This window comes from Choloepus didactylus, chromosome 1, assembly GCF_015220235.1.
Source record: "Choloepus didactylus isolate mChoDid1 chromosome 1, mChoDid1.pri, whole genome shotgun sequence".
Classification (NCBI taxonomy): Eukaryota; Metazoa; Chordata; class Mammalia; order Pilosa; family Megalonychidae; genus Choloepus; species Choloepus didactylus.
Window position 1 is genome coordinate 193,508,059 of NC_051307.1, and position 22,248 is coordinate 193,530,306.

Sequence of the window (22,248 nt, forward strand, 5' to 3'; positions counted from 1 at the left end):
GGTGATTAATCCACCCACAATTATTTACTGAGCACTCATTATCTTTTAATCTTTCAGCACCCAACTAGGTAGGCAGTGGGGGAGGGAGGCAGGCAAAGTTTCACCCTTGATAATTCCCAGAATGAAAATGATGTGACTTGTGGCATCTATGAAGTTGTGCAACTCATTTGAGTGAAAAAGGGTCTGGAGAGCTGGAAGCTTTTGCAGGAAGAGGTGGAGTCTTCAGCCTGCCCCTACCAGAAGTGCAGGCTCTGCTTCCTGAGTCCTGCCTCCTCAAGGTTTGTCTGAGTTTCCAAGGGCTGCCATGACAACGTACCACAAACCAGGTGGCTTAAAACAACATTATTCTATTGTCTCAAGTTCTTGGAGGCTAGAAGAACAAAATCAAGTTGTTGGCAGGGCCATGCTTCCTCTGAAGTCTGTAGGCTTCTGGTGGTGGCCTGCCAGCCGTCTGTGACATTCTCTTCCTCCTTCACATGGCTCATGTTTTCTCTCTGCATGTCTCTCTTTCTCTGTCTTACTGTCTAGATTTCTTCTTCCTATAAGGATACTAGTCATATTGGATTAGAGCCCACCCTAATCTAGTTTGGCCTCATCTTAACTGATAACATCTTCAAAGATCCTATTTCCAAACAGGAATACATTAATGGGACCAGGGAATAGACTCAAACATATCATTTGGGGGGATACAATTCAATCCATAACAAGGTTGATGCATGAACTTGTCCTCAGCATGCAAGAGTCCTGAGAACTAAGAAAACACAACAGAGGGGAAGGGAGTGCCCGATTGAACACCTGCAATGGAACAGGCCCTGTGCCAAAGTCTACACACCCTTTGGTCCTCAAAAGAATTCTTGGAAATAGGCATTATTGCCACCCATTCTACACATTAAGAGACTGAGGCTTCAAAGAGAAGATTAAGAGGACTGAGTCCTGGTGTCTGCTACAAAGCCCCCAGCACTCTATTCCTCCCTTATAGTCATTATACCTTAGCACAGGGACTTCAAACCATGCCTTCCATTGAAAGTGGCCAATAGTAACATGAAGTTTGTCCTTATTGAACAGCACAGATTTTATAGAACATTTTCATCTTCACTGCTAGTGTCATTATACAGCACAGGACTAAACTATGAGAGTTGGAAACTCATAAAAGCACTTTTCCACCATCCTGCATCTTCTCTCCACCTTCCACTCTCACCCTTTCCAAAAGTGGTCACGGAGCAGGGGACATTGTAGATGCTCAATAAATATTTGCTAAATGAGTGGGAGAGGTGTGGCCTAAAGAACAAGAAGGAATTGGTTGCAGAGGTGGAAGTGGGCCTGATTTATTGAAAAAATTATCACTAGCTGGTTGAGAGTTTACATAGACCAAAAGGCTCTTCCTCTGTCATTCATCCCCACCCATGAAACCATGAAGATGAATGGTGATGTAATTTATAGGAGCAATAAAATCCATACCTACCCATCACATCTTCAAATGACTCATGTCTGACTATGCAGTAAGAGTAAAGGATTTCAACGGGACCAGAATCATGGTTAGCATTGATGGGGGCAAGATCACCTTTTCAAAATGGATTTTTTCAGTCCTACTAGGGCCAGAAGTTGAGAGCAAGTTTTCTGGAGTTCCTGTAACCCAGTTCCATCATTGTGCAGATAGGGAAACTGAGGGCCCATAGAAATGACTGGCCCATGGCCATACAGTCAGTTGGAGGCAGAACTATTCTCCTGACCACATGCCACCTAGAATTCAGGTCAGAATCAGGCACATATTCCTTGTCAGAGCAGATGGACCAAGGAGCAGGAAGCTTGGGTGATGTGAGCCAAGGTTGAGATCAAGTTGCTAAAGAAACCAGGAGAAAAATTAAATGGTAGGTTAGGAACAACCGCAGAGCAAAAGGGTCAACCAGATGCACACTAAGAAAGGGAAGGCAATTAAGTAAAATTGTAGTCTGGCAGCAGACACTACTGGTGGGGGGACTACATGTTGGTAGGGCCCACCAGAGGACAATTTAGCATTATCCACTAGAATTTACAATGTTTCTCCTCTATGACCCAGTGATTGCACTACTTCCCTAGAGAAACACTTGCATATGAGCAGCACACGGAAACATGTATGAGGCTTTTTACTGCAGCATTGCCTATGATCATGAAAAACTAGAAACAACTGAAATGTCCAACCATGATACATGAATAAAATGCAATGTATCCACACCACGGAAAATTACAAAACAATTAAATAGAGCATAGATGATCCATCCAGGGCCACTACAGCAGAAAAAGATGCTCCCCTCTGGGTAGACCAGTTAGAGAAAGGCAACCCCTCCTGTAAGCTAAGCTAGTAGAGATGGGTTGAGTTTCAGCCCCCCTTAGTCCCTTCCGGATGTGCCACCACATGTGATGGCCTGGGTGTTGTCCTACCAATGTAAAGAGTCTTCGAGACTGTATTGAATGAGAAAAAAAGTTGCAAAGTTGTATGTGAAACAGGATAGTTTTAATGAATTTAAACACACGTTCTTTATATTTTCTGTGAGACATAAAAACAGAACATGTATGCAGATGAGTAGAAAAACAACTAGCTGGATACACATTTTCCCTGCAATAGCTGTTACTTCCAGGGAGGGTGTGTGGGATGGGGACTGCTGGCCAAAATGGCCTCTAGTTTTATCCAAAGTGTTTTAATTCAATGTTCACAAGAAGACCACATTTCTCTAGTTTGCATAATTAAAATTAATTTTTAAATCAAAAACTAAAAAGAAAGATCAGTCTTTGGGTAGAAGAAGCAGCTTACGTCATCCTAGGTGGCATCCCCTACCACCACCAGCAGTACCTGTTTTAAAGACACCCTGTTCCATAAGACAAAAAACCACACAGATCCCTTTAACATCAATTCTCAGATGAGGTGGAGTAGAATGTGATGGAGAGCTCAGGTTGGATAAAAGAACTATTTGAAAATCAGAGAAAAGTAGGCCTGGTGAGACTGTCTCTCTCCGAGGTAGGCCTACAGGCAACCTTAGTAACTTCAGCCCCAAGAATCCCAGCCTTGTCCATCAAGGCTGGAAAATAACTGGAGAAAATGGGAGACAGAGGTAGAGCCCTCCACTTCTGCATCCCCTACCAGAGGCATCATTTCCCCAACTCAAAGAGCACCTCTATACCCCAAATGGAAAGTTGGGCAAGATCAAAGGAAACAAACAATGACTTTTGGGGACTTTATCATAGTGAAAAGAAGGTAAGGGATGATGACTGGTTTTGAAATTGTCTTTTAATGGTTTGATTTCATGGTCTTCTTGTTATTTAAGTACCATTCATCTTCCTCCAAATCTCTAGTGGAAGTTTCATATGGCTTGGCAGCTCAAGTTTCTCTCAGCCTACTGGATGGGACAAAAGGTCCAGCGGTCACTTATCTATGGAAGGCACTGTTGGGAGCCATTAGGACCTGGACAACCAGATCTCAGTATCCCTGTCTTTGCCAGATTTATGGCCCCTGTGGGAATGGATTTAAATCCCAAATCACTTGGTACTCTTGTCATCTCCATTCAGAAGCAACCTTTGTATCGATTGTCCCTGCTTTGGTGCTTTTTAATTATCTCAGTACAATCGACCACTCAGCCAAGGGGACTTCACTCAAATGACAATGATGTTTGACTTGAATGTGCAGCTCTGAAGGAACAAATAGTCTCACACCTGTTTCCACATTTCCTGTGCATATTTTCCCTCCTTTCCCAGAGCACCCATTGTCATACTTACTGTCCCGGGGCAATGATGTGCTGCCCAGGTGGTTTTTCTACACTATGCATTCTTTTTCCTGGAGCTGGTCACCAGTGGCATTTCCCAAGGCCCACTCCACATGGATAAAGGTTTGGCTTCCATGGCAGAGGTGCCATTTCTCTTCTGAAGACTGAGAGAGAAGGAGAAGTCCAGAATGAAAGGGCAGCAAATAGAATGATGAGAAACTAAAAGGCTAATTCAGCATTTTAAAGCTGTGGATGTGGAATCGATCAGTTCACTGAGAGAGCCACCAAAAGGAGGAAATGTTCCCTCCAAATGGATACTCCACATCCTTGTCAGCATAACCTTGCTCTTATTGAACCTTACTTTTGGACAGTCCTCATAATCGAGCCATAGGCTTAGCTACAGTTTTAGCTCTTGCTCCAATCTCTCCATCTCCCCAAGCTTTCCTGGCACAGTCCAGCCCCCTCATCTTTGATTATGTTCTTACTATTGCTGGGACCATGACTGTCTTAGATGGTCCCCCACAAGTGGGCCCTGAGTCAAGAATTTGAGAAGAAATAGCTTATTTGGGAGGTGGTCTCAGGAGACACTGCTAGGGAAGTGGGGAGCTAAGACAGGGAAAGGAAGTCAATAAGGGATGTGTTATCCATCAGGTTACTGCTGTTGGCAAGGAAAGCCCAGTCCCCTGGGGGACCTCTGGCAGCCAGCATAGAGCTCACCCCTGTGTTGATGGACCAAAGGGGCAAATAAGCTGGGGCATTTATCCTCAAACTCCCATCCACCACTGGCTGAGGGCTGTTCCTGGGGTACTACCTCTCCAGCACTTCCAGCCCACCCAGCACACTTAGTAGAGAAAAGTTAAGGAAACAGTCGTATATGGGTGCAGTAGACAGCTGGTACCAGGCACTGGGTGATGGGGCCAAGGGATATGGGTGGGCATACACAGAAACTGCTACAACTCTTGATCCCCTTTTGCTGGGCAAACTTGTATTTATCCTTCAAGATCCAGGTGAAATGTTACCTCCTCTGAGATGTCAACTCCTTCCTCACTGCCTCTCCACAAGAAAGAATGAATAGCTTTTTTCCTCCAAGCTCTATTAGCATTTTGTACACACTTCAATTAAGCCATCAACCATATTCTGTTCTATTTTGTTTCACTATTCTTCTTCCCAAACTGTTTATAATTTTAGTATGAAGATCAAGTCTGAACCATCTAGGATCTTATTACATTCCTCCATCCATTCAATATTTTCTGAGCATCTACTCTGTGGCAGACATTATTTCAAATACTGGGGACATATACATATAGTAGGTCCCTGCTTTCTTGGTTTTAACAGCTGAGTGTGTGTGTGTGTGTGTGTGTGTGTGTGTGTGTGTGTGTGTAGGTCAAAGGGAGACATGAAAACAAGTAAACAAATAAGCATATAATATGTCAGTGGTGATAGATGCAATGAAGTAAAACAAAACCGTTTAATAGAATAGAAAATTAATGGGTGAGAAGGGAAGTCTTTTATATGGGCTGGAGATTCAAAAGACATTTGATGTAGATGTTGGATAAAGTGAGGGAGTGAGACACAGCAATATTTGGGGAAGAACAATCCAGGCATAAAGAGCCATATGTGCAAAGTGAGGTGAAAGCATGCTGGGTGTGTTAGAGAACAGGAGGAAGCCTGTAGTGTGTAGTGTATGCTGAGCTCATGGTTGATTTAATGGTGCATGGCTGTAAGATCCACTTGCAAATTCCTTCATTTAGCTGGGCTTCCTCTCGTCCCATGCATATCTCCATCACTGCATTTCACCGTGAGATACTATAATTATTTACAAGGTCACAAGGGCACGGACTGTGTCTGTTGGCCATTTTTGTGTCTATGGTGCCAAGCTCAGTGCCCATCTCTTACAAGTGCTCAATATGCTCCTTAAACTGAAGTCCTCATTATTCTCCATCTAAAACTTGGGAAAATAGAGATCTAATTGCAGAAAGGGTCCATTTGAAGTACACACTTGTTACAATGCATCTCTCCTTGAAAATGAAGATAAATATGAGTGTGGGGAATAGCTTCACAATGCTTGATGGGAGTAGCCATTTTGGGGTGAATCTGGGATCTCTTTGGGGAGTTATAGGCCTGAAATGTGTATCTTGTACTCTGAAGGGCATTGAATTGGCTAAAAGAGTTGAAAAGATTTTACAGACTGACTAGAGTTGATTTTTGATGCTAAAAAACAATGATATTCTGTGACCCTCATGGTGTACTTGGCCTATAGCCCTTGAGAAACCACTGATGTTTTACGGCTCATCCTAGAGCAGGTAGCAACTGCTCAGGCATTAAATCAGGTAGGGGTCTGAGCAATTGTATTTAAGGTGGTAACAAATGACACGTTTCAGAGGAAAAAATCATGAGCACTCATATTAATAAGGACATTTTGTGTTGCAAGAAAAATTGGGTTTTGTCTGTTCAGCACACTCTACCCTTCCTTTTGGAAATTGTACCTTCCCCATTCCAAACGTGACTGGAGTCAGGAACTGGCAGTAACAATTCTCTGGCCCCTTGGTTATAGGGTCAATGACCCCATGAGGTGAGTGTCATTAATATTCCCATTTTATGGATGATGATCCTGAGGATTAGCAAAATGAAATTTGTGCCCAAGGACACTGCTAGAAATTGATGAGGCTATGAGTCATGCTCTTTGTGATTCCAGGGCCCTTGCTTTTCATTAGAAAATAGAGAATAGAGCAGCAACAGCAGGGGTATGCAGGCAGCCTCTAGAAGCCCAGTAAACTCAGTAATCCCAGCCTCCAGAACTCAGGCAGGAGGCATAATAAAGGAACAGAGTATTTCCATAGAGAGGAACCAGCTTTAATAATCAGCTAGAGAGCAGGCTTCAATAAACTCAAATGGACTTTCAAGAGTTAGAATTTCTCATAAAGAGCCTACCCTAGGGGGAAAGGTGTCGTTTATTAAGCAAGATTGTCTACAGCCAGACCAGCACTCTCCTTTCCCAGGAAGCCAGAAGCCAGAGCAAGACCAAGTCCCAAGTCTGCAGAGCCTTGCCTTGTATCTAGGAGGCCACTGAGGACAGCCCAGGGGGCCCCATCTGATGAGAAGTACTGTCAATTTAAAGTCACCCCTGACCTATTTGAGTATATTCAGTGGGCAACCAGCCTAGAAGGGTGTTACTAAGCCCATCAGTGACCAGCAGGAGGCAGAGTGGGCCTCTTTGGGGCAGGGCCATGTATTGATCAGGATTTATGTGGTTGTAAGTGACAGACACTCATTCCATACTAGATTAGGTGTTTCAGTTTCACCAACTGCTAAGTCAAATACCATGATATGGGTTGGCTTAACAATGGGAATTCCGGTGATTACGCAAATGTTTGTCTGAGACAAACATTTGTTCAAGAGAAGTTGGCTCTAATCCCAAAGGAAAGTTAAAGCCTGTCTGGGTCGTGTACTTCTGGAGGCAGAGTAGAGAAGAATGTGGGGCTCTGAGAGATGCTTAATGCATGAAGTCATGGAATTGGAGCACAAAATTTTTTTTTTAAGCCAAGGAAACAGGCACCTTGAGGTTGTTAAGCAGAAAAAAGAGATAGGAAATAACATGTAAAACTACCTACATAGCCTGTGCTTTACACATTTATAATTACTTACCTGTTTGTGCTCTGAACCCCCCTCCCAAAATGACAGTAAATTAAATACCATTATCACAAATCTACAGATAAGGAAACTGATGCCAAGAGAGATTCTGTTTTCTTCATTCACTATACTGAGACCCTACTCTGGATCAGGCACTGTTCTAGGCCCAGGTCACACAGCCAGCATACATGACAGACATTTTCTCAGACTTCACGAAACTTAAGCCCAGTGAGGGCTGTCAGATACTGAACGCATTATTACCTGAATAATTATTTAATTATAATGATCTTAAATTCCACAAAAGGAAAAGTGTAGGGCATTGTGAAGGGAAATAGCAGGTACAACCACCTAACTTAGTGCAGGGTTCAGAGAATAGCTCTGAGGAAGTAAGCAGGGACCTGAGGGATGGGTGAGAGGTGGCTAGATGGGGAGAGTAGAGACAGGAGGAAGGTGTCCTAGCTGAGCAGTGCAGGCACAGAGAGCCCACAGGAGCCAGATCATACAGAGTTTTCAGGGTCATGTTAATGATCCTGAACTTTATCCCAAAGCCAATGGAAAGACTTGTCAGGGATTTAAGCAGGGGCAAAATGTGGCTGTTTTCATTTCCTAGGCTACTCCAGCAAATAACATGAAAAGGGTTGGCTTAAACAATGAGAGTCTGTTAGCTTATGCGTTACAGTTTTGAGGCTGAGAAACTGTCCAAATCGAGGCTTCATTAAGGCAATGCTTTCTTCCCAAAGATCAGCTGCCGGCGATCCTTGGCTCCTCTGCCACACAGCAAGGCACATGGCAGCATCTGCTGGTCTCTCCCTTCACTTCTGACTTTTGTTGATTTCAGCTTCTTGCTTCTGTGGCTTTTGGGACCCCAGTAAGAGGATTAAGATCCAACCTGAAAGAGATGGGTCACACCTTAACTGAAGTAGCCTCATCAAAAGGTCCGACTTACAATAGGTTCACACCCACTGGAATGGGTTAGATTTACGAACATGTTTTTCTGGGGCATATACAGCTGCAAACCACCACAGTGGCTTTGAGTTGGGAGGGGACTAGAGGAAAGACAGATGGATAAATTTGAGGTTTAAAAAGTAGAACCAAAGGATCATGGTGATGGAGATATTTGGGGGAGAGTAAAGGGGTGGGACATGTCCAAGATGACACTTAAGTGTCTGGCTTGAGCAGCTAATCAGTGTGTTTCTGAGATAAAGGGCCCGGAGGAGGAGCCTGGCATCACACTATAGTTGGGTGAATGCACTGGGACTCAGACCGAGATCTTTCTGACCTCCAAGCCCACAACTTCTCTTCTTCAACTAGAGGGATTGATGCAGGGAAAAGAAGCAGACATTTGAGGGAAAGTAAGTCTAAGTTCAGGGATTTTGCCAAGTCCCGGTTTGGCCAGCTGTGGGTTGCCTTTTACGAAACCACTCTGTGGTAGACTGTGCAAAATGGTAGCAATTATTCCTCTTGATAAATGGTGTCCAGTAAGAGGAGAGCCTGCTTTCTTCTTCCCTTTCACCCCATAGCCTCTCACCTATTATGAGCTGTTATTCTCAAACTTTGAAAATTCCCATACCACCTTCTCAGTTTTTATCTGTTCCACCTGGACCATATTTAATATTTTAATTTAAATCAACCCAATTTATTATTACAGTAAGTTAAATGGAAAGACCACTATCACTTTTTCTTAAGAACTGCAGCAGACACAATGAAAACAAAAACATCTTGACTAAATTCAGGCATTAATATCCGAGAAAGGTTCTTAGCCTGACACCTGCTCTCTCTCTGTTAAAACAGAAGAAATACTAAAGGAAGGTCTTCATGCAGGAAGAAAATGACCTCAGATGGAAGGAAGGCAGTGCAGGAAGAAAGGCGGCACACCTAAAAGTGTTGACTGTTTTAGAGCAAGAATAATAATATCAGATAACATATGTAGAAGGGAAGTTTATGACAACAAGAGCAAAAAGGCAGGAGGAGGATAAATGGAGTTAAATTGTTAAAAAGGTCTTGCATTGTTCAGGATGTGGTAAAAGTACTTACTTTAAGGTGGACTGCAATAAGTTAAGGACGCATTTCATAATTTCTAGGATAACCACTAAGAGACTCTACTAAAAAGCACAACAAAAAAAGCTAATACAAAAGATAAAGTGGGAGGAAAAAATAAATTCACCAAAGTATGTCAATGAGTAGAAAAGATGCCAAAACCAACTTGAGACCTCAGCGAGTCTGAAGGAGACTTGGAAAAGAAATTACGTTTGTGCTTCTTGATTTATTTCCTAATGCTACATTCATGATCCACCAGAAATTCTCCCCTTTGCCTCCAGTGAAGTGGGCACCAGGCTCTGAAGCCTATTCACCCAAAGCCTCTGACAAGGGAGCTTCCTGATACTAGGAATTGTGCTTGGGGTCAGGTGTCCCATAGTGGTGATGGGTCCTGTAGAAAACATCCATACCCTCCTCACTGGGCTTTCCCTACTGTAGATAAAAGATAACCACCTCTAACCAGAAGCCTTTCTTCAAACCAGTGTTTCTCAACCTGAGAAGATTTTGTCTCCTAGAGGACGTTTGGCAATGTCTGGAAATATTTCTGGTTGTCACATCTTGGTGAAGTGGGACTACCTCTGGCCTCTAAAGATCAGGAATGCTGCTAAACAACCTAGAGGACAGCCCTGAACAATGAAGAATTATCTACACCAAAATGTCAGTGGTGCTAACATTGAGAAATCCAGCTTTAGGGCAAAACAAGTCCCAACACAAAACTAGAGGCCAAGGAGAAGGGAGTCGGCAACTTCTTAAACACACCTGTCCTGAATTCCATGCTGGAAGGAAAACTTTTCAGCCCCATTTCCCTGGACTAGAGTTAGATGTGTCATTAACAGTTCGGAGACTATGGTAGGTTAATTATGTACCCCAGAAAAAGACATTTTCTTAAGCTTAAAACATTCCTATGAGTGAACCCATGGTAAACAGGATCTTTTGAAGGTGTTATTTTTAGTTAAGGAGTGGGCCAATTGAATAAGGTTGAGCCTTAATCCTTTACTGGAGGCTTTAGGAAGATAAAGTCCTATGGAGGAGAAGCTACCTTGAAGTCAACGGAACCCAGAAGAGAAAGGAGAAGATGCCACCAAGTGCACTGCCATGTGACAGAAAAGTCAAGGAGCAAGGATCACTGGCCACCAGCTCCAGAATGCCACAGTCTTTGCAGAGAGAGTTCTAAACTCAAAACCATGAGCCAATTATTTCCCAATGTTTAAGCCAACCCATTTTACGGTATTTGAGGTCACAGCTGGGGAACTAAGATAGAGATTGAAACTAGGACACAGAAAAAGCTCTAATTTCATGAAGCTAAAATCCTGAAAACTAGGCAAAGATCTTTTCTAACATCAAACCCAGAGAGACAATATTGTAAGATTAGAGTAATACAATTTAGAGATGCTCTTTTAGCATGATACACCCACAGAGATACACAATAAGTGAATAAATGACTTCCTTAACCCCACAGGACTTATGTTTTAGTCTAGTGCCTCAAGCAGGTTCTCAGAAAAGCCTGAGTCACACCCATCTTTGCTTTCCTTGGTCATACAGGGCACAGCTGGTGAGCTTCTCCCTTTCTTTGGCTGCAGATCACATCTCCCAATACTTACCTGTGAACTGTCACTAGGGCATGGCTGTCACCCTCCCCTCCACCTATGCCAGAGGGGAGGCTCCTAGAACCAACATGCTTCTTCTGCAGCAACACTAATCCTCAGGGGAAGCTGCCCTCCCATCTCCTGCTGACGGGGAGGGCTCTGCAGAGCTTCAGAGGCAAGAAGGAAAGTCTCCCCAGAGGCCGGTGCTCCCTGGCAGGCATCCCCAGGGATTCAGGGCAGGCAGCGAATTCTCTCAGGGGCAACATCTCCACTCCACCCCAGGCTTCCCTCCCACGTTATGGTGGGGGGTGGGGCAGTCATGGGTGACACTCCTATGGGACTGTAAGCTCCCCATTGCTTCTCCTCAGTTATCCAGAGGCAGCAGCTTTAGGAGGTGCAGCCTGGGCCTTGGGAGATGCAGCCTGGACCCCCAGAGGAGCCTCAGGAAGGGCAGTACACAGCCAAGCTGAGGCAGGGCCTGATTTGTCACCCAGATGGGTTGATGTCAAAGCCTTTTCTGTAAGTTTTTCTCCCTGGGCAGCCCATGGAGTAACTACCACAGTGTTGCATATGTCTCTTGGGTCCACCTCAGCCCAGACCTTACTGTGCTCAGCCTACATCTTCAGGGAGGGAGTGCCACAGGGCCTTCCACATGCACCCCAAACTCAGCAAGTCCAAAAGCTCTTCTTCCCCCAAATCTGCTGGTCATCCTGTCTCAGGCAATGTTATGTTCAAGTCAGAAACTTGAGAAGTTCTCCGCCCCACCCTCCCTCACCACCTGATGGACTACTTGCTGAGCACAGCCCATTCTACGCTTGATCTTGCTCACATCCCTTCTCTCCTCATTCCCCACTCCCCATCTCCATTGTCCAGTCTTGGTTTAGGTTGGTCATCTCTTACTTAAATGTCAGAAGAGTCCCCAACAGTCTCCCCCACCTCCGGCCCCTCTACCGACCATGTGGTCCTCTACGGACACTTATGGGTATGCAATGTCTTCCCTTGTGAACTTTCAGAAATTTAATTCTGATTCTATCACTCTCCTGCTTAAAACCCTTGGAAAACGTGCCCTAGCTTCTGGAAAACTCTAAATTTCTCAGTGCTGGAAGACTCTGCTGTAATTTGGCCCTTCTTTTCCTTATGAGCTCATCTCTGGCCAATCAAATTCTGGGGAAGATGATAATTAGATGAGATGATCATAGAAGGAGCAAAACCTTCTGGCCCTAGGACTTTGCTCAGGTTAAATGTCATCCAGGCCTAGAAGACTTCCACACAAAACAGCCAACCCCAGTCAAAGATGTGGCTTCTGGCTCCGGCCCTGAATGGAAATCACATCTGCTGCTGGCTCCAAACCCCTTCAGACTCCCTGCATCCCTTGGGAGAGCATCCTTCAGGATTCCAGGCTCCTGTCCAGCTTTTGTCTCTCTCCCCAGCACATCAGTGTTCACTGAGCTCCTACTCTAGTTTCTAGGCACCATGCTAAGCCCTTTACCTGCCCTGCCTCATTTAATCTTCACAGCAGCCTTATCAGGCAGTATAGTTATTATTCTGTTTTACAGATGATCAACTTAAGACCCAGAGTATCAGTAGCTCCCCAAGGTCACACATACAGTGGCAGAGCTAGAATTTATAATCACAGCAAGCTCTAAAAGCCATACTGTTTCCTAGTGCCGGTGGGGGTCCTAAGATGCCTCAGCATTCAGAATGGGGAGGACACTTTACAGTGTGTTTTTTATTCTTCAGCACATGTTAGCAGCTGCTGATCTGGCATCTCTTTTGAAAAGATGCCCTCCTTTGAGGATTTATGCACCCTGTTTAATAGAAGGAATTCAGAAGTATCTTGATGGTGAGTTGGGTCTTGGCTGAGCAATCCTGAAAGAATTCCTCCTGGCCAAATTTGAGAAGAAAAGGAGGAAGCTCTACTTGGTCACACTGATTGCAGAGGCTTCAGGCAGGGTATCTCAGTTCTGTATCCATTTCCCAGAAAGTGAGCTCCTACATCTTTCATTCCCAGAAAGGAATGAGTTAGGGAATTTAAACCCATTTCAAGGGTGGTCCCCCAGGGACTGGAGGGAGTATGTCCTGGCATCTCACAGATGGCAGCTGAGTTATGTGGCCTTGTGGGTCTCTGCTCTAATGTGCAGAAAGCTTCATCACTGGAAGAGGGGAGGTGAGACCACAGTCCAGAGAAGGATGGTCGGGAGGGCCTCCACAGGAGTTGTGCAAGAAGAGTTTTAATAGATGAGAAGACCTGAACTTGGTAAACTAGATGAGAAGTTTTCCCAGATGTGGCTACTTCCTTAAAAAGTGAATCTCTTAAACTACCTTCCTCATCCTTGCAGCTTCTCTTTATCTATTTTGTTTTGGTTTTAAGGTCAGTGAAAAGATCCAGCACTAGTTATTCAGGAACTACCTCTGAGGATGCGGATGCATTTTGCAAAGTGATAATACAGAATTCAGTATGTATAATTCTTCCATCCCTGTGCAGAGGGGCTGTGCTTGGGGATTTGAGACATGCAGGAGCTGAATCTGACTGGAAAGCAGTTCGCACAGGGTGGATGTGTGTTCCTGGCATTCAGGAGAAGAATACCTTTCCCTCAAGATTTATGGGCTGCATTTTGTTTTAATAGTTTCTGACAAAATTCCAAGAGGCTTTAGTGACTGATGAGGAGCAAGGAAGGGGAAAGAATACCCCAGGCAGTGGAAATAGAGAAAGAGAAAGACATAAAGTGAACAAGCATTTGTTCAGCAAATTTTCCCTGAGATTGGGCAGTCAGGCTGAACCAAGAGTCCTTGGGAAGGTGTTGCGGAAGGAGTATGGGGTAAAGGGTGGAATTAGCTTGGTGAATGTCAGGCCAAAGTGCAACCTGACAGTTTGTAAGTTAGAGTCTCAAAGTAGAGTCCTCAGGCCTCCTCCCACGTCCTTTTGGCCCCATTCTTTGTCACGCACACCAATAGCTGGTGTGTGTTCAATCTCAACCCATGCTGCCTGTGAACATGGAGGCAGGAGTGCCTAGGATTGTAGGTACCAGTGGAGTGAGCCCTTAACCAATGATTGACCAGGGCAGGAGTGTCGATACTCAGCTCCCTAACCCCAATCAGGGTAGAGCTGAGGTGAAACCTAGACTATTCAAAGCTCCTCAGGGGATAGAGCCACATGGGAACTTCCATGAGACTTGGCCGATGGTTCACCCTTGATTAGCTTCCTTCCCTTCCTGGTCTCGCTACCCCCCACTCTGCTACTGTTTCTTCATGGGAACACTTCCTAATAAATCAGTTTCTCGTGAATCTCTGTCATTGTCTGCTGCTGATTAATCCACCTAAGACAGGGCATTTTAAGAAGATGAGTCAGGAGGTGATGAGATGTGGAATGATTCGAAGGAGAGACTAGATTCTCATGGAGGCAAGACTATTATGGATAACCCAAGTGAGAGGTGATGAGGACCTGAGCCTTGATTATTAGAAGATCGGGAGGGAGTTGAGAGACTTTCTACTAGAAGAATAGAAGGATTGGCTCAACCTGGGGCATAATGCAGAAAGAAGAGTTGGCAAGAGTGTGCTTTAAAGCCAGGGCAGTGGAAAAGTGATCGAGGTTGGATAGATGGGGAACTGATTGAGGGAGGAGGCCACCAGTCTGCTCCATTCACTCTGGACTATGTGGAGACAAGAAGCCTGGGTAGAAATATGCAGAGGAGATTGAAGAGTTGGAATAGAAGACTGGGAGCAGGCTCCTGGGTGGATTTATCAGACTTCAGCCTGGGGAGGAGCATCAGGGTCGAATCAAAGACTGCAGGACTTGGAGTCGGGAAACTCGAGTCCAGTTCTTACTCAGCCACTCACGTGTTTCCGACCTATGGGAGAAATTCACTCAGTCTTTCACTCAACATGGGTCTACTGCAAACCTACTATGTGCCAGGCCCTGTGCTAGCCTTTCAGGATACAATGATGATGATACAATGAGGGAGCCCCAGTTCATGCCAACCCTTCCCAATCAGCAGTGAAGCTTCAGAAAACTGAGTCCATGAGAAGGCCCAGGGCAAATGTGGAGACAAAGAGCTTCTCTTTGCTCTTTCCCTGTTCTAAATCCTCACATCCCCGAATCCCTGACATAGTCACACACCTGTTTAGACTTGATCCTGGCCTAGCTGATGCCTGCCCAAGTTCATCTCTCTGAGACCAAAACCCATTCCAACAGGTCACCAGGAGCCTCCTGCAACAACCAAGAAGCTCTGGCTTAAGGAGCATCGTGTCTGCAGCAACCCCCAACCCCATTTCCATTTTCTGTACTTCAGCCTCTCCTTTGAAATGAGTGTATTCAGCACAAAGGTACAGGAATGGATGAAATGGTTGAATTTAAATGCTGATTTCATGCCCCTCCCAAGGGCACTCTTTTGTTCTTCTGTTTAAGTTTTAAATCAGATTGGCGATAAATTCTAGGGTGGATTTATCAAAGGAAACTGATAATTACTGACTCTGTACATTTTATTTTGTTCATTATTTTGTTAACACCTAATTCTGACAAATACTCCTTAAGAAAGGGCTGGAACCTGACATAAAAATTGTTAGCAATAGAGGAATCTTTCACAGAGAAATAGGTTTATTACCATGGCAGCTGCAGTAAATGTGTAGGACTTCTTAGTGGCAGCCAATAACATCTAGCGAGCACCTTTCCACCTGCCTCCAGGTAAGCAAACACCTTATAACCTAAGGGCTGGGTTATATTTTGCTTCACAGAAATCTACTCAATCTTGTCCAAGCTGGGATTTCTAGTTGGTAGGAAATAGTCAATTACTGGGGATGTGGGGTCTGAGAGTGGGCCTGAGGCAGCTCCATAAGGGGGACTGTCTTACTTTCCCAGATGCTAAATGAAATACCATGCAATGAGTTGGCTTAACAATGAGGATTTATTGGCTCACAGTTTTGAGACTAGGAGAAGTCCAAAATTAAGACATCATCACAGTGATGATTTCTCCCAGAAGACTGGCGTTCTGGGGCTGGCTGCTGGCGATCCTTGGTCCTTGGCTTTTCCGTTTCAAAGAAACGCACATGGCGGTCTCTCCTGGCTTCTACCTTCTCTTCCAGGTTCCACTGACTTCCAGCTTCTGGCTTATCCCTGTTGCTTTTTTTCCATGTGTCTGAATTTCATTCTTCTTATAAAGGACTTCAGTAATAGGATTAGGACCAATCCTGATTCAGTTGGCCACACTTTAATGGAAGTAACTTCATCAAAAGGGCCTATTCTCAATGGGTTCACATCCACATGAATGGATTAAGAGTTTAAGAACAAGCATTTCAGGGGTGCATAGCTCCAAGGCATCATGCAGACAAAGGGGTAAGATGTTCTAAGGACTAGTTGGGGTGGCACACTGGGAGACCCCACAATCACTGAATGCATCAGAAATCACATGCATCAGTTGATTCATTCCACATCTATGAAGTACTTCATAGATGCACAGTCCTCAGCAGAATTTAAATTTTTATAAGTAATGGATATTGGTTCTTTGGAATGCCTCTCAAGATCTTTGAACATCCTTCTTATCTTTGGGGAAATTCACTGGTTTATGATCCCATGGTTCCCCAAAATAGAAGCTAGAATTTCTCTCACGTAACTGCTGTTGCAGCTAAGGTGCAGGCAGATGACTTAGGCTCCACCAGACTGACATACCCACATGAGACTTTGTGAAGCTGACACAGAGAAGCCAGTTCCACACAGAATCCATTCTTCTGAGCATGGCAGCAGATAATCCAGATCTCCAGTGGAAGAGGTTCAAAATAGCAACCAAGCCCCAGACTCGGGGGAGTGAACACAACATTTATGCCCAGGGGCAGAGGCAGGACTATATCCTTGGTAGCAGATCTGTGGTGGAATCTAGACACTGTTCTTGATCACTGGGACTTCAGATCTGTTCCTCTGACCTTCTTAAAGGTTCTGTGAGCTATCTAATATTCTTGAATAAATTACTTCTCTGTTTAAACTAGCTAGAATGAGTTTCTGATGTTTGCAACTGAGAACCTACACTGTAGTCATAGCTCTTTAGCCACAAATAACAGAAACCCAGAGGAAATCTGCTGTGTTGTGAAACTAAAAAAATCCAGGAGCAGTAATAGCTTCAGATTTGGTTGGACCCGGGGGTCGGGACCAGCTACATAATTTGCAGAGCTCAGCAAAAAATGAAAGCACAGAGTCCCTTTAAAAATTATTAAAAATTTCAAGATGATGACAGAAAAGCACACCAAGCATAGGGCCCTTCTAAGTGCAGAGTCTTATGCAACTGCTCAGGTAGTATGCCCATAAAGCTGTCACTGCCAGGAGCTTAAGCAATGTCTCCAAGACCCCAATATCTCCATCTCTTGGTCTTGGTGCTGCTTTTTTTCTGTGTTGACTTTATTCTAAAGAGAGTCTTCTTTATGCGGTAGGCTCCAGCAACTCCAAGCTTCACATACAACAAAAAGTTCTTTTTCCTATACTTTTCAAAACAAATCCCAGAATTAGGTCTGACTGGCCAAGCCTTGGTCACATACCCTTCAGGAAAGTTGGGGTCATCCCCACTAGAACCAGGTGGCCTTCATGTGGAGAAGGGGGAACACAGTGAACTGCACTGGCAGAAGGGACAATGGATAGTGAGTGGGTACAATGTATACCTGCTTAAAATTTTGTAGGAAATACTATCTCTTAAGGAAATGTGACGGAGAGAGATGATATTCATCAAATATCCATGTGTTCCACTCATTTCCTAGCCTCCCTTGCAATTACGTTTGGACCTGTAGCAAGTTCTGCCCAATGGATTGTGAACCAAAGACCCAGTGCCCCTTCCCCACCTTTCTCTTCCCCTTGGAGGCCACATGTTGCAGGTGGCATAGTTGCGGGGTGGAGGAAGGCTGCCTTCCCTGCATTGCACTTTACATCAGCAAGAAATAAATCTTTTTTGTAGTAAGCCATTGAAATTTCTGACTCTGCTTATTACTTCAACAGAGCATAATCTATTCTGACTAGCATAGAACATTTGAGAAGTCAGAAAAAATAAGACTTCCCTAACTCTTGGCATCCCCTAACACCACAAGCTTGGAGCATAAGGGAGCACTGTGAGTTGGGAAGGTCAGGAAAGGTTTTAGGGCATAAGAGGCAGGAACCAGGTCTTGAAACACAGGTAGGATTTGAGTAAGCAGGGAAAAGGGTCATCCCAATAAGAGATTTGCATGAATAAATGGAACTGTATGCACCCTTGACCCTTATGATGTCACCCTAAATCTGATTCTTTCCTTGATTTAACATACTGCACATTACAGGTTCACCCCTGCTTCTACTGAGATGTCCAGTTGCTGGAGAAGATGTATAGATGACCTCTCTATGCTAGTAGTCCACTAATGCATCACCCCAGAGAGCATTCCGCCATGGAATACTTATTGACACTATTGCACTTCCTTTGTAGAACAGAAAGGTTAAGGGTGATAAAATGATACAAATGTTAAATAACAGGAGTTTATGCCTAATCAGCCACTATAGAGCCAGAAAGACAGTGATAATCAATACTCAGCTAATTCCCTGGGCTAAATCTCAAAGAGAAAGAGAAGGAAAGGGGAGAGGAGGAAGATCCCATGTGTCCTTTTGGAATGTTCTTTGCTGAAATAATGAGAATAATAAACAAAAACAAAAAAGACTAACATCTTAAACAAATATGAACCATTTTTTTCCCTCCCATAATAAATCCCAAGATATTAGGGTCAGTGCTTCTGACTTCCTCTTGACCCCTCTCTTGTGGTCACAGGATGGCTGTTTAGGTTCCAGGCCTCACATCTGTGTTCAAAGCAGAGGGAAGGGGCAAAGAGACAGGGCTGGTTTACTCTTTTATCAAGAAAGTAAAAGCTTTCTTGTCAGTCCCCAGGAAACAATTTATTCTGTCTTACCAGTCCTAACCATGCCACGGCTGCAAGGGAGGCTGGGGAAGTGGGCCTGCCCTATTTCAGGGAAGGTAAGGACGAGAGAGAAGACCTAGTCAACAGTGTCTGCCACATTCTGCTTCCAAATATAACCAGAAAGACCAAGATGTCTGCACCAAGATGTTTTATTATCTCTGTATGTTATTACATCTGTATGTTAAGATCTAGGTGATGCTGCCTTTGATATAACTTTTTATGGAAATAAACAAACATATAGAAAAGTGCATATATCATAAGTGTACAGCTTGCTGAATTCTTACCAAGTGAACACACCCATGAAACCAGTATTCAGTTCGAGAAAGAAGACATTCCAAGTTTCTGTAGCAGATCCTCATGTCCTCCTCCAGGCGCAGTTACCCACCAAAGTTATCTGCTCTCATTACTTCCAACAACACTCTGTAACTTTGGGCAACACAGGCTTAATGGCTTTGAGATATATTCTGTATCAGTAATGATTTCCCCTCCTATAGTAGATCTTAAAAGGAAGTGGTTTGAAACGTAAAGAATGGTGTGGGCTAGATCCTAAAACACCATATGAACTAACCCAGTCAGTACAAAGTGAGAAATGAATATGCCACCATTCATTTGTACATTCACATTTGCACTAACCAGTTCCCCAGGAAGTAGAAAGAATCATTAACTATTGCTAAATCAATCAATCCGTGATGCCATTCATCCTGGAAGGACTCATTGCTTGTGCAAAAAGGAGCCCAACTGCAGATCAACTCTTGTACTTGTATTAGGGGTTTGTATTTGGAATGAGCATTTGTTTTCTCCATCCTGAAATCTTTCCCTTGGCTGGATCTTGGGTCTCTCATTGTTCCTCCTGCTCTGGAAAGTGACTGCCTCTCTTTAGGAGGTGTCTTCTAGGCCCCCAAAGTGAATTCTGTTTAAGTCATGTAGACTATACTTTATATCATAGGGAATATACACTCTAAACTTGAAAATCCAGCCAGCTGGACTATGACAACATACAAACATATTTTTTAAGTAGAAGAAAACCATGGTTACCATCTAGTGGGTACTTTTTCTGTGCCAAACACTGTTAAGTGTATTACATCTATCAAAAAATTTAATTCTCACAACTACCCTATAAAATGGCTCCCCATTTTACAGATGAGGAAAAAGAGGTTCAGAGGGCTTGTGACTTGACCAAAGTCTCACAGCCAGCAAGTGGTGAGGGGTAAACTAGAGCTATTTGACTCAGGAATTTACACTGGCCATGCTTAGCCTCGTAGGAAAACTCTTACTGGCCTTGTGCCATGCAAAGACCATGAAGTGGGGAGGCGATCTCTATCAAAACCAAAGTAGTTAGGGGCTCCTAGGACCTGGCAGACCTGTGTGAAAGTTGAGAAGCAGGGAGGAAGCCCAGCGATCAGCTGGGAAGCAGGTTAGAGTCTTTCCTGCAGCCACGTCTATGCACAGAGCATCCTGGATGGGAGGGAGACGATTCTCCCATCCTCATTCTGCCCAGGCTGCCCTGGAGCCACAAGTCCAGCCTGAGCATGAGGAGGCCTGCAAAAAATGCAGAGTCCCACCTGAACCCTTGCCTGCCCAAGTACTCCTATGCTCCAGAGAAAAGGTCTTGTCCAGATGTGACCACCAGTTGAGATGCACAGACTAGCTACACCCACGAATGGCCCAGGGATGTTGGGCACACTGGACAGTATGACTGGCCTGATATGTTGACTGTGGTCTGAGGGAAGTTTCCCCCAGAGCAGACCCTGAGATGAGGATTGTTTGAAGGTGGTTTATAGAGGAAGTTCTCCCAGGGGAAACCTGTAAGGAAAACAGGAGAAGCAGGACAGGGGAGGGGAGGAAGTCAAGCACAGATGTGATCCCAGGCAGAGTCCCTTTGAGGGTAGCTCCACAGGGAGCTCAGGAGCGTGGGTTACACCTCAGAGTTGTCTGGACCTGAGGCAAGGAAGCTGGCATTTCATTTTCCCATCTGCACCTTTGAGTCATTGATTGAGGGTATCCTCAGTATGCGGGGGGTGGCATGTAAATTCTCAGGCCCTGCGGGCTCTCTGTTCTGGAAAGCAAAGTTGACTGCATAGCCCGAGGACAGTGCTTGGAGAAAGAGCAGTAGGCAGTGGCTTTTGGAGGTGAAAGCCAAAGTGGGGGAAAGTAGTTGTCAAACGGTCAGGCATGGGCAGAGTGCCAGCATCATCCCCATCAACTCCTCAAATTGAAATCCCAGGCATGCTGACCCTACCCACAGCAGCCCTCACAAAATACTGATGTATGTGATGCCAAAGTTCTACTGGAAAGGTTCCTCCGAAATCACACCAGGCAGTAAGTCAGGAAGTACCAGGTGACAAGCAGTAGTGACCATAAGATTATATGTGTTTCTGAGCTTGTATTTACCGAAGATTTTGAAAATCATTCTTGGCCTATCTATAGCATATAATATTAAGCTAGAATTCTCTATTTAGAAATTAATGAATGTTTTGCCTAATAATATTTGTAAGAATCTTATGAGCCTGAGTTAGTCATAGGTATAGACTTTGCACAAACTCAGCTCATATCTTTTGACATCTTTAGACACAGGTGACTATGTATTGCTCTTGAGAGATGTGTGACATTAAAATCATTAAGAATGGGATCCTAAAGAATAGGATTGTTAACAATTAAATACATGCATAAAATTTTAAACAGCTTTGTTTAGATATAGTACATATACTATGTGATTCACCCATTCAAAGTGTACAATTCAGTGGGCTTTTGTATATTTAGAGTTGTGCACCTCTCACCACAATCAATTTTAGACCATTTTCATCATCCTAAAAAGAAACCCTATTAACAGTCGCTCCACATTTCTCCCTGAATCCCCTCACCCTAGAAATCTCTTAATCTACTTTCTGTCTCAATGGATTTGCCTATTCTGGAAATATCATATAAATAGAATCATACAATATTTGGTCCTTTGTGGCTTGTTTCTTCACTTAGCATAACATTTCCAAGGTTCATCCATGTTGTAGCATGTATCAATACTTCATTTCTTTTTTTTTTTTCTTTTTCTTTTTTTTTTGCCAAATAATATTTCCTATATGCTATGAGGGTTAATTTCAGGTGTCAGCTTGGGTAGGTTATGGTGCCCAGTTGTTTGGTCAAGGAAGCCCTGGCTTGATTGTTACTATGAGAATATTTCCTAGATAAATCTTAAATCATCTACAGCTGATTACATCAACAATCAACAAAAGAGATTGCCTTCAGCAATTAGAGGAATCTCCTCACCCAATTGGGTGGAGACATTAAAGGGAGGACTGAGGATTTGAGAAATCAGAAAGAAGAATTTCTATCTCTACTTCAGCCAGCCAGCTTCT

The 22,248-nt window shown here is 44.0% G+C and overlaps 1 long non-coding RNA gene across 1 annotated transcript; it reads right to left on the reverse strand.

Moving 5' to 3' along the window:
* Positions 1-596: 596 nt before the first annotated feature.
* LOC119543099 lies at positions 597-8,090 on the reverse strand. Its single transcript, XR_005218524.1, has 3 exons — positions 8,042-8,090; positions 3,748-3,898; positions 597-1,840 (listed from the first exon to the last, which is right to left on the reverse strand). It is a non-coding gene; the product is annotated as an uncharacterized LOC119543099 (long non-coding RNA).
* Between the last annotated feature and the right edge of the window lie 14,158 nt (positions 8,091-22,248).